This window comes from Anser cygnoides, chromosome 27 (genome assembly GCF_040182565.1).
Source record: "Anser cygnoides isolate HZ-2024a breed goose chromosome 27, Taihu_goose_T2T_genome, whole genome shotgun sequence".
NCBI classification, from domain to species: Eukaryota; Metazoa; Chordata; class Aves; order Anseriformes; family Anatidae; genus Anser; species Anser cygnoides.
In genome coordinates this window covers 6,058,196-6,072,028 of record NC_089899.1, presented here as the reverse complement: position 1 = coordinate 6,072,028, position 13,833 = coordinate 6,058,196, and the positions used below count along the sequence as shown (strand labels likewise).

At 54.5% G+C, this 13,833-nt stretch overlaps 1 protein-coding gene across 12 annotated transcripts in view; it reads right to left on the bottom strand.

Annotated features, from left to right (window-relative positions):
* LOC106048417 (uncharacterized) overlaps positions 1-13,833 on the bottom strand; it is a 36,545-nt gene that overhangs the window by 9,428 nt on the left and 13,284 nt on the right. For 11 of the 12 annotated variants that reach the window (XR_010826693.1, XR_010826690.1, XR_010826684.1 and 8 more), the window contains 3 exons: positions 12,998-13,154; positions 5,870-6,113; positions 1,997-2,117 (listed from right to left, as the gene is read on the bottom strand). The gene's annotated coding sequence lies outside the window, so the exon portion shown is untranslated. The remainder of the gene's footprint in view (positions 1-1,996; positions 2,118-5,869; positions 6,114-12,997; positions 13,155-13,833) is intronic. The other variant, XR_010826685.1, reaches the window with a different exon arrangement.

Genomic DNA, 13,833 nt, shown 5'->3' with positions numbered 1-13,833 from the left:
GAGCTGAATGCATGGAGGCAATGGAGCTGCCCCAGCACAGCTCCTGGCAGCCTCCTGCCTTATCCCAGCCTGCGGCAACGTTCAGAGATAAAGGCAGGTTTTGTTCGGTTTAATAAGAGCTGGCGTGGCAGAGCCTCTTGCTGCCAAGGGCTGGCAGGCTGATTAATTAATCCACTTACCGCTGGCACCGGGAGGCAGCTCCTCGGCAGCACCACACGGGGACCCTGGGGAGGAGCAGCAGCAACGGGGCTGCTGAGAAAGGATGGGGACATTTCCTCCCTGCAGCGCTTTCCCTCCTGGGGCCCAATCCTGCCACCCGCACCTCTCCCTTTGGGTGCTGAGCCAGGGCTGGAGTGCAGGAGGGCAGAGCTGGGTCCCCATCCTGGCATGACTGTGTTCAGCAAGGACAGCCCATTCTGCAGTGTCCCTTCCCCATCCTTCATCAGGCTCAGCTCATAGCTCATAGCTCATCAAAGGCAAAACAAAGAGAAGTTAAATTTCGTTTAATGCAGAACATCTCCCTTCGGTAGTGACACGGAGGGCTGCAGCAAGGGAGGGAACATTCGCCCAAGTGGCTCCAGTGACCTCTTGCAAACGCAAAATCATCTAGCTGCAGAGCTGAAGGCATCAAACCCTCCAGGGCTAAACTGCCTGAGACAACAGCAAGGGCTTTGCAGAGTGTAAAACAGGGAGTTTATGCCCCAACAGTCATTTGGGAAGCAGCAGATTGCTCACTAACACTGATAGTCTGATTTTATTACAGAAACCTATGTGAAACAAAGCAGAGACCTGTGCAGCGCTCCGCACGCAGCCGGCAAGCAGCTCGCCAGGCTGCAAACGCCAGCGCTAATTCTAGTACCTACAACTCACCAGCTTTTAATTATGATGTGGCACATTCACAGGAGTCCAGCAGGAAAAATATTTTCCACCAGACAGACAGCTGTGTCTGAGTGCTTATTCCAAGGCTGGAAGCACCAGTGGCAGTCAGTGAATGGAGGCAGAGCAGCGACTCAGAGCACCAGGAGGTGGCACGGGACAGCTGGATGGCCCCCACGCCACTGGCACGTGCCGGGCAGGCGCTGCGCTCGCGTGTGCCAAGGGAGAAGGCGGGCAGGCAGAGGCTGATGTGGCGGAGCTGGGACCCAGCCGTTGAGAGACAGGTTGGGGAAGGTGGAGCTGCAGCAGCACCCCAGCATGCCCCACCACATCCTGGGCGGCTGCACCCATGGGTGGCTCAAGGTGCTCCCCCTGTCCCCTGCCCGCTCGGCTCCCTGTAGCTCTGCCTGGTTCCACCTCCCCATCCCCACCACGCCGGGGGCCAAAAATCCTTCTGGGTGTCTCTGGGGAGGGAACCATTGTGTGCACACTGCAGTGGCGTGGAATTTAGCATTTGCTCCCGCTGACAGTCCCGGGGCGAGGCACACAACCGCTCCTGGGGTTTTGCAGAGGTTGCATGAGCTCCACGTGCCCTTGGGATGCCACTGCCCTTCAGTGTTTATTTGCTCAGCAGTAATTATAGCAGCGTAATTATAATCAGCACTCATTTCCATAAAGAATCACTTTTCTTGGCTTCTGGGCCCCCCCCTGCTCCCCAGCCACTTGCCAAGACAAACCTTATGAACCTGACAGTGCCAGTTCGCTTTGTTTCTGCACAAAAAACAACATGATGGGGCACGAGGGTATAGGGAATTGGGTGGGTGGGGGGTGAGGGCAAAAGCCCCACTCCCACTCAGCCACTCAACTTGGCGGCCATCCCCCGGGCAAAACGCTGCTTGGGAAAGCTGGGAGCACAGCCGTGTTTACAGCCGCTGTCCTGGGGAGCTGCACGGCCGCGCTGCACCTCCTGCTCATGAATTAACAGCCAGCCAGCTCCAGCCCATCAATTCCCATGTTTGTACAGACCAGTGGGAACATTGCTGGCGTGCTTGCTCCTCGTCGCCTGCAAAAACAAGCGTGGATTTGCTGGATCAAGCATTGGGCAAGGGTCAAAACTCACCTTTTTGAGCATGTGCAGATCTTGAGGCCATCGGCTACTGACAGGTTAAAAGGTGTCCAGAGACAGAAGCTTGTCCTGAGTTCTCTTCGTTCCGTGCATCAGGCTGACTTGGCTTCTGCTCCTGAGAAACCAAAGACAAGTCTGTGAGCATGAGGCTGATTTTCAGGACTGTCCCTGCCTCAGCTTTTAAATAAAGCCCAGGGTTTTGTGTGAGCTTGGTGCAGGGCTGCTGAAAACAGCTGCAAAAAAGCCTTCTCATCCACAAAACCTGCAGATGAAAATATTTACATTTTCTTCCTGTGCTTTCATGGTTTGCTTGAAATAAAAAAAGAAGCATTTTCATTTAGGAAAACAGTTTGCTTTTTTTTTTTTTGAGAAAAAAAAAAAACAAAGGTTGATTGACCTCTTCAAAAATTCAGTAGGTGAGGATGAAGCTGGTAGATAAAACTGCTGTTTTTCGAATCAGGTGCTTCAGTAAGCACTTGGAGAGCTGCTGTTGAAAAGCAGCTCTAAACAGGAGGATTTTCACTGCTGCCGCACATCATCCCTGTCAATCCTTGCCCTCACCTCGCCAGCTAAAACACTAATCCAAGCTTTTTGGCAGATCTACGAAAGCGGGGACTTGTTGGTGCAAGAAGCCTAAAGGGAGCAGCTCCCTGGATCCAGGGCAAGACGAGGGAGCAGGGGCTGGGGGGTGCCGATGTCTAGCCACCACCCGCTGGTGCCACAGGTGGAGCAGCAGTGTGCTGGCGGAGCAGGGGCTCCAGCAGCCTCAGCCTTTGCCTTGGCTGCCTTTCTGGACAGCTCGCGTGAGATACAGCCCCATGCGTGCCAGGGTTATGCTGGATAAAATCATCCAGGGCTTGTTCCCAGCCCCCCCTGCCGAGCCCCCCTTGCTTGCCCCGCTGCACTGCGGCCAGCTGGGCACGGGGCCTGACTGGGCAGACAGGGGGGAACTTTATTTATTTATTTATTTATTTGTTTGTTTATTTGTTTATTTATTAACTTTTTTCCCAGGGCTTTTTTGGATTTAAATAGGATCAGGAAGGCAGGAAGAGTCTGGTCACAAGGGAGAGGATGTCCCTGCCTGTCTGCCCCTGGAGAGCACTTGTCTGGGCTTCCCGGCGCTCAGCCCCTGCTCCCTGGGATTTGTTTCCTGTCCGATGACGATAAGTCTCTCCTCACTTTTCCTCGCGCAGGGGGATCTTGCTACAGGGAGATCGCCCTGAGCCAGCCATGGAAGCTGGGGATGTTTTGCTGGGCACTTCATTTGTGTTTTAAGAGATGCTCCCAAATCACACTCAGCTCAAGTGCCTTCTCCTTCCTCTCCAGCAACACCTTGATGTAGGAGATGCTCCTGAGCCCGTGCGTTACTGAGCTGCTGGACCCACCTCCAAAGCAGGGCCAGCACCAGTCAGGTGGCTTCGAGCCCAACAAAGGAGCTGCTGAATAGCTGGCAGAGCTCAGCCAGGGACTAATACTTTTTCACAAGCTGTTTACATTGCAGAGATGTCACAAATCATTCCCAGGCAGCTGGTGTGCAGGTGAGGCTGGCTCGGAGGGCGGCCGAGGTGCCTACAGAGACGCAGACAGCAGCCATGCAGGACGAGCGGCTCCAAGGTTTTCAATGATTTCATTGATTTCATTGATTGTGTCAGTCTCAAGGAAACGACGTTCGGGAAATAAAAGCAACAAAGCTCATCGCTGCTGCAGTTCCCAGCTACCAAGGTCAGTCAATAAGCAAAGCAGCTGGTTTGGGAAAGGGCTGGAGCAAAGCAAGGCTGGAAAGCAAGGACGCCTGCCATAAAAACCCTGGAGCTCCCAGACACGGTGGGGTTTTGATGCCCCAGGTGCCACCAGCAGCATTACAGCAGCGGGCAGCTGCTTCTCCTCTGGGACTTCGGTGCTTTCCCGCAGCTCCTCGGGCTGCAAGCCAAAACTGCGCAGGGTTAACAAATTAAAGAGATTTCATCCCGACCCGCAGCAGCCTCATCCCCAGACACATTTGACCCTGAGGTCCCCCCATGCCCGTCCCAGCCTGGGGTGCCGCGAGGACGCTGCGGCAGGGCAGCTGCGCCCGCCCTGCCGTCTGCTTGCGTTCGTTAGCGCTGATTGCTCCTGCGGGCTTGGAGCCAGACTGAAACCTCGTCTCCGGAGGATACATTTTTAGACAGTTTACAGAATCTGGCTTCCTGCTTTTAAATATCTTGGGTTCTTTTGTTTCCTGTCACCTGGAAAGTAGGTGTGAGAAAAGTCCTTGTCCCCGAGTGACTCTGTGGGTGCTCTCGCAACCTCTGCAGGGAGCCAGGAGCGAAGCACCCTGTGGCACCAACATGCCGTGGAACAGGACAGGAGCGCTGTCCAAGCACAGGCAGATGGAGTGAAATAAAACAGCCAAAGGACCTCCAGGGACCAAAGGGCCCAGGCCGTGCCTGTGCTGTGTCACCCTCTTGGGGCACAGAGCCGCTCACACGCACAGTAGAGCCCAGCGCCACGCGAGCAATCTGCACCCTGCATTTCTCCTGGCCATCCCTCATTTTGGGGATCCCTTCAGTGACCAGGACGTGGCCACAGAGCCAGAGCAGCTGCTGAGGCGTGGGTCAGAGCTAGGTGCGCCCAGGCAGCACGGCACAAAGCAGGCTCTGTCCCGAGCATCTGCCTGGCACGAGGCACACTGGCACGGCTGCGCTGGCATGGCCACCACTGGGGAGCTGCAGGGGAGGCTCCGTGGCCTCAGGGGAGCAGTCAGAAGGCCTCTGCCAGCTCTGGGCTTCTCTTCCCACTGCTGGCTTAGGGGAGCTTTGGAGATGGCACTTGTCCCTGCACCATCCTCCTCATTCCTTTCTTCAGGGAGGCAACAAGTGTTTTTTCCGCAGGCAATTTTACATCAAGTGATGTTTGCTGGAGCAGGAAAAATGCATTTTTCTTACGCTGAAACCCTGTCAAAAGCTCTGGAAAACCATGTGTATTCTCTCTTTAGCAGCAGCTGCTGTCAGCAGCTTGGCACCCATCTGCACTCAAAGCCTGGGCTCAGAAGCCCAGCCCCAGGAGCTCACCCCTGCTCTTCCCTGGCTCAGCTCCCTGGGGGAGCCCCAGACCCCCAGCCCCCAGGGATGTTGCAGCAGGGCTGTGGGGAGAGCTGAAGCTTCTCAGAGCCGCTGGAACATGAGAAGCAAAGCAGGAAGGCTCCTGAGGCTGTGGCCAGCTCAGTGGCAAGGGGATGCTGTGGTGCAGGCACCACGATAAGCCATCCCCATTCAGCCATGAGCTCTGCCCCAGCTCCTGCACCATAAGGGATGAAGCAAGGGATGAACCTAAGGAGAAGACTCTAAGCCTTGGGAGAAAAGGGATTTTGGAGCTCTGCTTGCAGCAACTCCAGCTGGAGGAGCCCAAGCACCTCTGCCTGCAGGATGCCCATGGTACGCCAGCACAGAGCGGGGTGGAGGATCCCCAAGGTGCCCCTTGCACCCCTCACGAGGACCCCCGTCACCAGCCACACCGGGGCCAGGCCTGCCCCAAGCCCTGGGCCACGGAGGCTGCATCCTGGCCTTTTGTTCTCGACAAGGGAGCGTGTGGGCAATTGGGTGCCAGCCACAAGAGCTTGTGCTGGTGCCTGCTTCCTCCCTTGGCACGCAGCAGTGCCGGGCGCCGCTGGCCAACTCCTGCTTGCGTAAACAGCCCAAGTAACGAAGATAAACGAGGCTGAGTGGCAGGGGAGGGCAGCACGGCGGCTGCCAGCCAGCCCTCCATGATTCAGGGCACGCTTAAGGGCTCCGGGGCCACACATTTGCCTGGGAACAACAGGACAACAGCATCCTGGGAGGTGCTTTATGAGTTGCCTTAGAAGGCCCAACACCCCTTTGGATTCAGTACCTGGGCTCGGTAGGCGGGAGCTTTCTCTTGTTCACTGGGTGCTCATAGCACAGGGTTGAGGCTGGGTTTCTACATGGCTCAGCCCAAGAGGGAGCGCTGTCCCTGCCTCCACGTTGCTTGTCCAGGGAGGTCGACATCCCTTCGGTCCACAGTGGCAGTCAGAGAACACTGGTCCTGGCAGTGACTCCGATGCTTCCCACTGATGCTGTCTCAGCCCTGGGGGTCTGTGTCTGAGATGTATCTGCTAAGGGATACAAGAGGTTAACATTTAAAAAGACTGTCTTGAGCCGAGCTAATGCCATGGCAGAACAGAGCACCCATGCCAAGAAGCTTATCTGAGGCTCTTTGTGAACAAAGTGAACCCTGGAAGGTGGCGAGGCTCAGCGACGGGGAGCAGGGATGCACGCCAAGATCACTGCCTCTGGCCAGAGCAGAAATTTCCATCTTAGAGAGGAGCCACCCCGTTTCGATAACGCACACAGTTTCCAGCTGCGCTGCTCACCGTGGTGAGGACCAAGTCATGGCCCTGGCCCCCAGGAGCTGCCGGCATGACCTGGGGCAGCATCACACGGCTCCGATGGGCTCTCATACCCAGTGCTCATGCTGCTTCCAAGAGGCAGAGCAAGGCAAAGTGTATAAATCAAGCCATTCTCAGCTAAAAGTTGCTCTATGACAGGGACAGGAACTGGACACCCCAACCAAAAGACATCTGTTGGGGCAGTAGCTCCCAGGCACAGCACAGGGCAGGCATTCTCCCTCCAATGTGGCACATCCAGGGCTCTTTGCTGACTCCTCCAGCTTCTACCTTGGGACAGAAAATGGGAACATGGGAGAGCCCCGTGCCCACCTGCAGCCTCTGCAGTGACACGGTGCCTGTGCTTGCCCGCTTTGCACACTGCAGGTTGAAGCTCCCGCAGAAACCTCGCATTGTGCCGCATAGATACAATGAGCCTTTCAGCCCTCATAACCTCTGGAAATAAACTTGAATGAGCTGTATGTCTGATGAACGGGTGGGAAAATCTGGGAGCAGCCAGAATTTCACAGAGGCCCCGACTCGAACTTTCTGCTTCCCAAATCCTCCTGAGGCAGCGCGGGTTGGGAATGGAAAGAGAGCGACTCCAGCCCAGCGCTCTTTCCATCCCAGCACCCAGCAGGGTCGATAAAAATCAGCTGTGACTGAGCGCAGCCCGCCCGTAATTGTGTGTTTATTTTTAATCGGGTGAATTGGTGGCTCAGCACTGAGCTGGGCCCTGCTGATTCCAGGAAACTTAATCCGCAGATCGGTCCTCCGCAGCTACCGTGAGGCCGCAGAGTGACCGTGGACCGGGAGCCGCAGGCAGCTGGAAGCAGCCCCGTTCAGCTGGGGCTTTGCTGCACCCCACAGCTGGAAGAGCCCCCGCAGCCCTGGGCTAAGCTCTCCAGGCCAAGGGTAAATGCAGCAGGTTATTTTGGAGGGGAGAGGAGGTGCAAGGCAGCCATGCCCGGCTTCTCCTGGTGTAAACCACCCTGTCCACCTGAGGCCAGGGGATGGGGTGAATGGCACAAGAGTCTCCTGCTGGTACCACGCTGCTCCTAGCACCCTGCCCAGATTTCCTTTAGGCTCCTAAATCAGTGCAGGAGGCTCCCAAAACATTTAATTCCCCATCTGTGGAACAGCAGCAGAAGAATAGGTCTGCCTGCTCCTCAGAGAGGCCAACAGAGAAGGGCTGGTGCGGAAAGCTCCCCCTTAGGAGCAGGCTGCACTGCCCTTATCCTCAGCACAGCTCTCCAGCTGATCCCCAGAGCAGCAGCTGGGTTCATCTCCACAGAGAGCTTGCTTTCAGCAATCCACGGCCAGCCTACCTTCTTGCTTCTGTTCTCTGTCCCTCTCAGTGGCCACCGGGGTGTGCGGCGGTTGGGAGGTGACAGGGCAGGGGGACTACAAGCGCTCTGCAGCATTTGGCCAGCTCAGGATGTGCTGAAGTTGGAGCTAAGGGTGCTCCTGGGCCATGCAGACCACCAGGTTCCTGCCACTGCAGCTCATGTAATGGAGTTTGGCTTTCTCAAAGGATTCCCCATTAGTAATAGGTTTATCTTGATTTTTACTTTCCTTCCTTTGCAAAAACTCTGTTTGGACAATGAACAGCAACATCCTTGCTCCATACGGATGGGGATTAAAATGAGCAGACGCTTGTTTGCTCATGCTAGCCAGGGAACTGGACCTAAAACATTCAGCAGCGAGTTTGTCTTTTCCCAGCTGGAGACTTCCCACAGCATGTCTGGAAGCCGGGTGCTGTGCCCGCCCAGCCCCTGACACACAGGGAGCCCCCACATGTGGTCCACGAGCAAAAGGCATCCCCTGGTGGACCTTAAGCCTTGCTAAAGGTAACCATGCAGGTCAGGATAGAAATTTTGTAGCTGCTTATGGCCATGGAAGTAACGATGCCGAGGGCCAGGAGGATCAGAGCTGATCCTTCCTGATGCCTGGAGGGTGAGCTGCACTGGCCACGAGCTGCAGCTGCTTCCTTGCATGGGCTGGCCAGTTCTTATGGAATTGGGGTCAAAGGGGCCACTCTTGGCATGCTCAGAAGGAGCTGCTGTTGCAGAAGATTCCCGGGAAGCCAGTCCCACCCCGCTGCCTGCTGGCCAGCACCCACAGGCACTGGCTGCCTGAATGGAGGAGGGAGGCACCAGGCAGGAGGCTCTCCTGCCACGGAGGCTTCCCTCCAGTTCTTGTGTTACTGAAGACATTTGCTGAAGGAAGAAGAATGAATAAATAACAAAGGCGTGTGCCAACAGATGGGCTCTAGTTTGTATTCTCAGAGGTGCTGGCTGTTTCTGAGATTATTCCCTCTCCTTGGCCAAAAGGAGAGGATCAAGGGAGCCAAGCACCTCAGGGCTGCTTCTCAAGGTGATGGCAGATTATCCGGCTTTTTTGCTCATCACCAGCTCTAGCTGCAAGGACTGACAGAGCTGCTGCCCTCAGACCTGTGCTAAAAGACACAACCTTGCCTGGGCACAAGGACGCGGAGATCAGCCTCTAGCACACATTCATGCACTGCATTGCTGGGGCACAGGAGCCACCTGGCTTTTGTCCGAGCAAAGGCTGGGGGTTCCTTGCTGCAGACCCCGCTCACACCCACACCTGCACCCATGGCGCAGCAGAAATTCACTGCGGCACAGCCGAGGACCAGGTGGGGAAGGAACAGAATCGATGGCACTGTGGGGGAACAACACCCAGCACCAAGCAGAGCCCAGGGCACTGAACGAGCCTCATCCAGACCTGCTGCTGTCAGTCAGGAGCAAATGGGGTGAAGGTATCCGGGGAAACTCGTGGTCCCAGATCCCCCACCCCATGCACCAGCTGCCAGCATCTGAGGCTGTGGGATGGGGACAGGGAAAGTGGCCCTGCCGGTGCCCAGCCAGCCCTTGCACCGTGGCTGAGCCCCGCTCACGGGCAGCGCTGCTGGATAACGGATAACTCATTAAGCAAATTCCTCGCTGCATGTTCTGTTTTCCTAGAGCCCCAGCCAGACCCCAAGACTATTTATCTTGGCTTTGAAGTCTCCGCCCCTCACTGTGCAGCATGAACATGTAACCGCAGAGGTTTAACAGAAACCGGAGCAGAAACCACCACCAAGGCTTGCAGGCGAGGGGCCCGTCCGATGCCTGCAGCTCAGAGCTGTGTTAACCGCTGTCCTGGATGGCACCAACCGGGGCTCCCAGACCCACTGGTGAAGGAAGGGCAGGATGCACAGGGAGCAGGTGTCAGTGCTGATACCTTCACCCCACCGGCCCTACCCTGCAGCCCTGGGTCATGGGGCTTCACCCCAAGTCCAGCACAGCCCTGTCCTGCAGGCATGGAGTGGTGACTTCTGCAATCCCCAGACAGCAGCCCCCATCCCTCCCCTCTGGGCAGATTTCCTGCTTCTCCGTTATCTGCAGCAGCAAGAAATCCTGCCCCAGGGCTCTCCTGTGCTTGCTTTCCTTTCCTGGCACAACAGTGTGCCAGGCACTGCACACCTCTGGTGCCAGGTGGGTTCCCCTTCTCTTGGAAGACTTGGAAGAAAAGACAAGAATCAAGACAGAGCAGCCTCACTGGTCTGTTGAAGTCCAGAGCAAAAACCTGCTGCCCTGATGACTGCCAAGCATCAGGGAAAGCCTCACCTGCTGCTGTCAAACCAAAGCCCAGGCAGCAAGATTTTGCTCCATGAGCTCCCCAGAAGCTCGTCCACTCTGATGTCAAGCAACTCCAGCACTGAGGTTCCCTTGCTCCCATTAGGAGACTCTGAGGCCACACCTACAGAACAGATTTTACACGGCTCTTCCTTATCCGCTTGGATTTCAACCCAACTGGGACCATCTGGTGTCAATGGCTGTGCAGAGGTTCCCAATTCAGCTGAAACAAGACCTGAGGTCTGCTCAGCCTCAACTGCGTACCATGGCTGCAGCAGTTTCACAATAAAGCAAGGTCAGGATACGGCTGCGTGGTGGACTTTGAGTCCCAGCATTTATGCATGACAGCCTCGAGTGAGTCACGGCTGTCCCCGGGGACATAGAGCAGACTTTGTGGTGGTCGAGGGTTGGACCTTTACCACCCGGCCAAAATCTGAGGTGCAGGGGACAAAGCCCTGCTCGGCTCCAGGTTCCCTCACCAGCCTTTTGTCCTTTCCCGCATCCAGAAGCTACTGTGAACGCAAAACACGTCGACATCCCAGGGGGGCTCTGGCTCCCAGCCAAGAGGCAGATCTGTTACCGGAGCAGCCTGGTGAGCTGGGGCCAGGGCCTTGGCGCAGCTCTGCACAGCCAGGGCTCATTTCCGAGCAGGGAGGCAATGATCTAGCCTTCACTCCCCATGAGCGGATGAAATCTGCCTTGAATTTAAACTCAATAAGCTCAGCCCGGCCCTAAAAACCACAATTGAAACTTCGCAGTGAAAGCCAGCGTGTTTCGAATAATGCATCGCTAAGGATTCCCCAGTCCCTATCACTCCTGAGCCTGTGCAAAGCATACAGAGAGACGCACGGGTGAGCGGAGGTGCTGCTGAGCCCAGTTGTGTTTGCAGAGCAGGGTTAGAAGCAGCTGCACCGCTTTCCTCCCCTCCCCAGGCCACCTGCAGAGCTCCGCAGCATGCGTCTGCTGCTGGAGCTCATCTAGGGGCCGATTTTCTGATTTACTCCGCCATGGACTGCTCCGGTGGCAGCAGGGAGACCTGGGACTGGAAAACCAGTTTGCGGGGATAAATCTCTCTTAAAATCTTCTTGCATCCTGAAACCTTGTGCCTGGACAGAAACAAATGAAGTGTGTGACATTGAAAAATGAGAACGGCAATGAGAGAGCATGCAGGGAATCAGAGGGCTGGCAAGCAAAGCACAGTTTGCGAGACGCTACAGTGGCCAGACTCAGTCCAGCACCCAGGCCAACGCCTCTGAACTGGCCGAAAACACAGCTCTCACCCTCTGTTGGTTTCATTACATTTTGGACTTTCTTAGCCATGGAAAGGGCCCTGCTGCTGTGCTGGGGTTGAGGAAGGCATCCTCAGCCCATCAGCTGAGCCACCAGAGCAAGGTCCAGATCCCTCAGAGGGCTGGAGGTATCTTGGAGCCTTGTGCCTCCAATTCCCACTTAAAAGCAGCCCAAGGAAGCTTTGAAGCTACCTATCCTGGCTGAACCGGCCAAACCTCCCTCTTCATCAGCAATCTGACATTCTTCCACGTATTTCTCGCCACCCAACAGGGGTGAGAGCTGGTTTCCTTCATCCAGAAATTCTCACAAATGAGATAAAATTATTTCCTGAGCAAGATAGTGGCCAAAGCCCCCCAGCAGCTCATGAACGCTAATTTAATGAGAATTTTTGTTCCAAATATAATTCACAGCTAATATCTGGCATGAAATACTCAAAAGAGAATGAGCAGATCCCAGCCTTGAGCAACAGAATAGGGGCTGATATCCTTTTAGTCTATATACACACACATGCATATATATGTAATATATAAATATATATAAGTATATTCATATATACAGAGAGTGAGGGAGAGCTTTTGCAAACCTGTTTGGACTCCCTAGATGTACAAAACTCACAAACCAGCAGGCCCTCATTGTAAAATTTCAATGCAGTAATTCTCAGAACCATAAAGCGCTCACAGAACTGGAATGGGACGAGCCCCGTGTTTGCTGGCACCGCTGGGGAGGACAGGAGGGTTCATCAATCTTCATTCTCATTAGCACTGAAAAGAATGTCCAACTGCACTCCTGATGGAGAGAGCAGCATCTCACAGCTTTCAACACCCTAAGCTGGTGCAGGAGAGGAGCAAATCAAAACCAGAGGGTAGCAAGCAGGGTGTGAAGGAAGGACTGGCTGCCAGGCAGGGAGGGATGCACATGGAGCAGCCACCAACAGGCTGCTGAGCCCCCTTTCCTTCAGTGAAATTCCTTTAGACAGGCAACAGAGCAGAGAATGCTGAGCTGGGTCCTGAGCATGACTCACAGGGACCAGGCAGTGCCACTGTCACAGCATGGGACCTGGTACCTGGCCCCAAATCCCCCCCACACACACACCAGAGCTCTGCACCCAGCCCTCAGGACACCGTTAGCACTCTATGCCCTCAGCTCATTAAACGTATGAAATTTCTAGATGAAAATAATAATAATAGTAGTCAGGCCTGTTTCTAACCTTGGGTGGCTTTGCTTTCTGCTTTTGCCATTTTGCTCTTAACGACTCCCAGAGCTAAGATGCCAAGAGAAGGATTGATATTCATACTAGCTCATTCAGGGATATTGGGCTGAATTTTTTATTGGGGTCAGGAGTAAAGACTTCTATTTTTTCAAGCCCAGGGAAAGCATGTTCAGGTTGATAAATATCTGTCAGCAAAAACCATTAGCTGATTGTATGAACTACAAGGGGAAAAGAAAAGACAAAAAAGCCCTGTCATTCCCAGGGGAGCTGCTCAATGGTCTTTTCCTCCATGTAGATTTCTGTAACACTTTCCAGTGTTTTCTGCAGGACTGCACATGCTCTGGTCTATTAAAGGGACAGATATCAGAACCTGTATAAAACAACAAGCTTTATTCATTCAAAAATCTCAGTTAAGTAGCTGTGCAGCATCAGCTTCTCCTTTTGGTTCTCCCTGGCACAGAGGACAGGATTACCTTTGCTGCAGACCCAGCACCTGCATCAGGAACCCATGGCATCCTCTCCAGCACAGGCAACAGGCAGGGAGCCCAAATGGGCCAGGCACCCACAGAGCCTCAGGGATCCTTATTTCCTGCAGTAAGGAACAGCCCTTCTGCGTCTCAATTTCCCCTTCTGTAAAATAAAAATCACAACTCTTTCTGAGCCCCCTTCAAGCAATTCATGCAGTTGACCGAAGCCCTCACAAACGTGCAAAGGTGTTGGGGTTTTTAGAGTCATTCTGAAAGCTTCAGTTTCCAGAGTGATCCCACACCTCTAGGTGACGTTTATGAACACTTGGGGTCATAGAGAGAACCCCAGAATTATCACCCCAAAAGCCTTAGAACTAAACGTCAATGAAAAAGGATGCTCGTTATTTCCTCTCTAACCTGCTTGGTTTTTAATAAAACCAGGCAGTTTATGACAGATCGGGGAGAGGCAGTGATTTATCACGTTGAAATAATTGGGGTCAGCAATGTTGCTACAGTTCTCGGGAAATGCCGGTCTATGCTGTCTTTCCTTTTGGTAGAGTTGGCAGCAGCGAAAACCACGATTTACTGCAGCAGCAAAGGTTTATATCTAATCCTCTCTGTAATCTCTTACTCCAGGAAACTTCAGGATACCGGGGGTGGGAAGCAGGCTTAACCTCAAGCTCAGGACTCGCAGGGGGAGCACCAGGATGGGTGCTGCAGGGCCGATCCTTGCCACTGCACATCACAGCTCATGCAAGACCACGGCAGGAGGGAGCAGGGTGGGCGCAGAGCTCACACAGTCCCTCCTGCCCCACCGCCTCCCTTCTCCTGGGAGGTAGCTG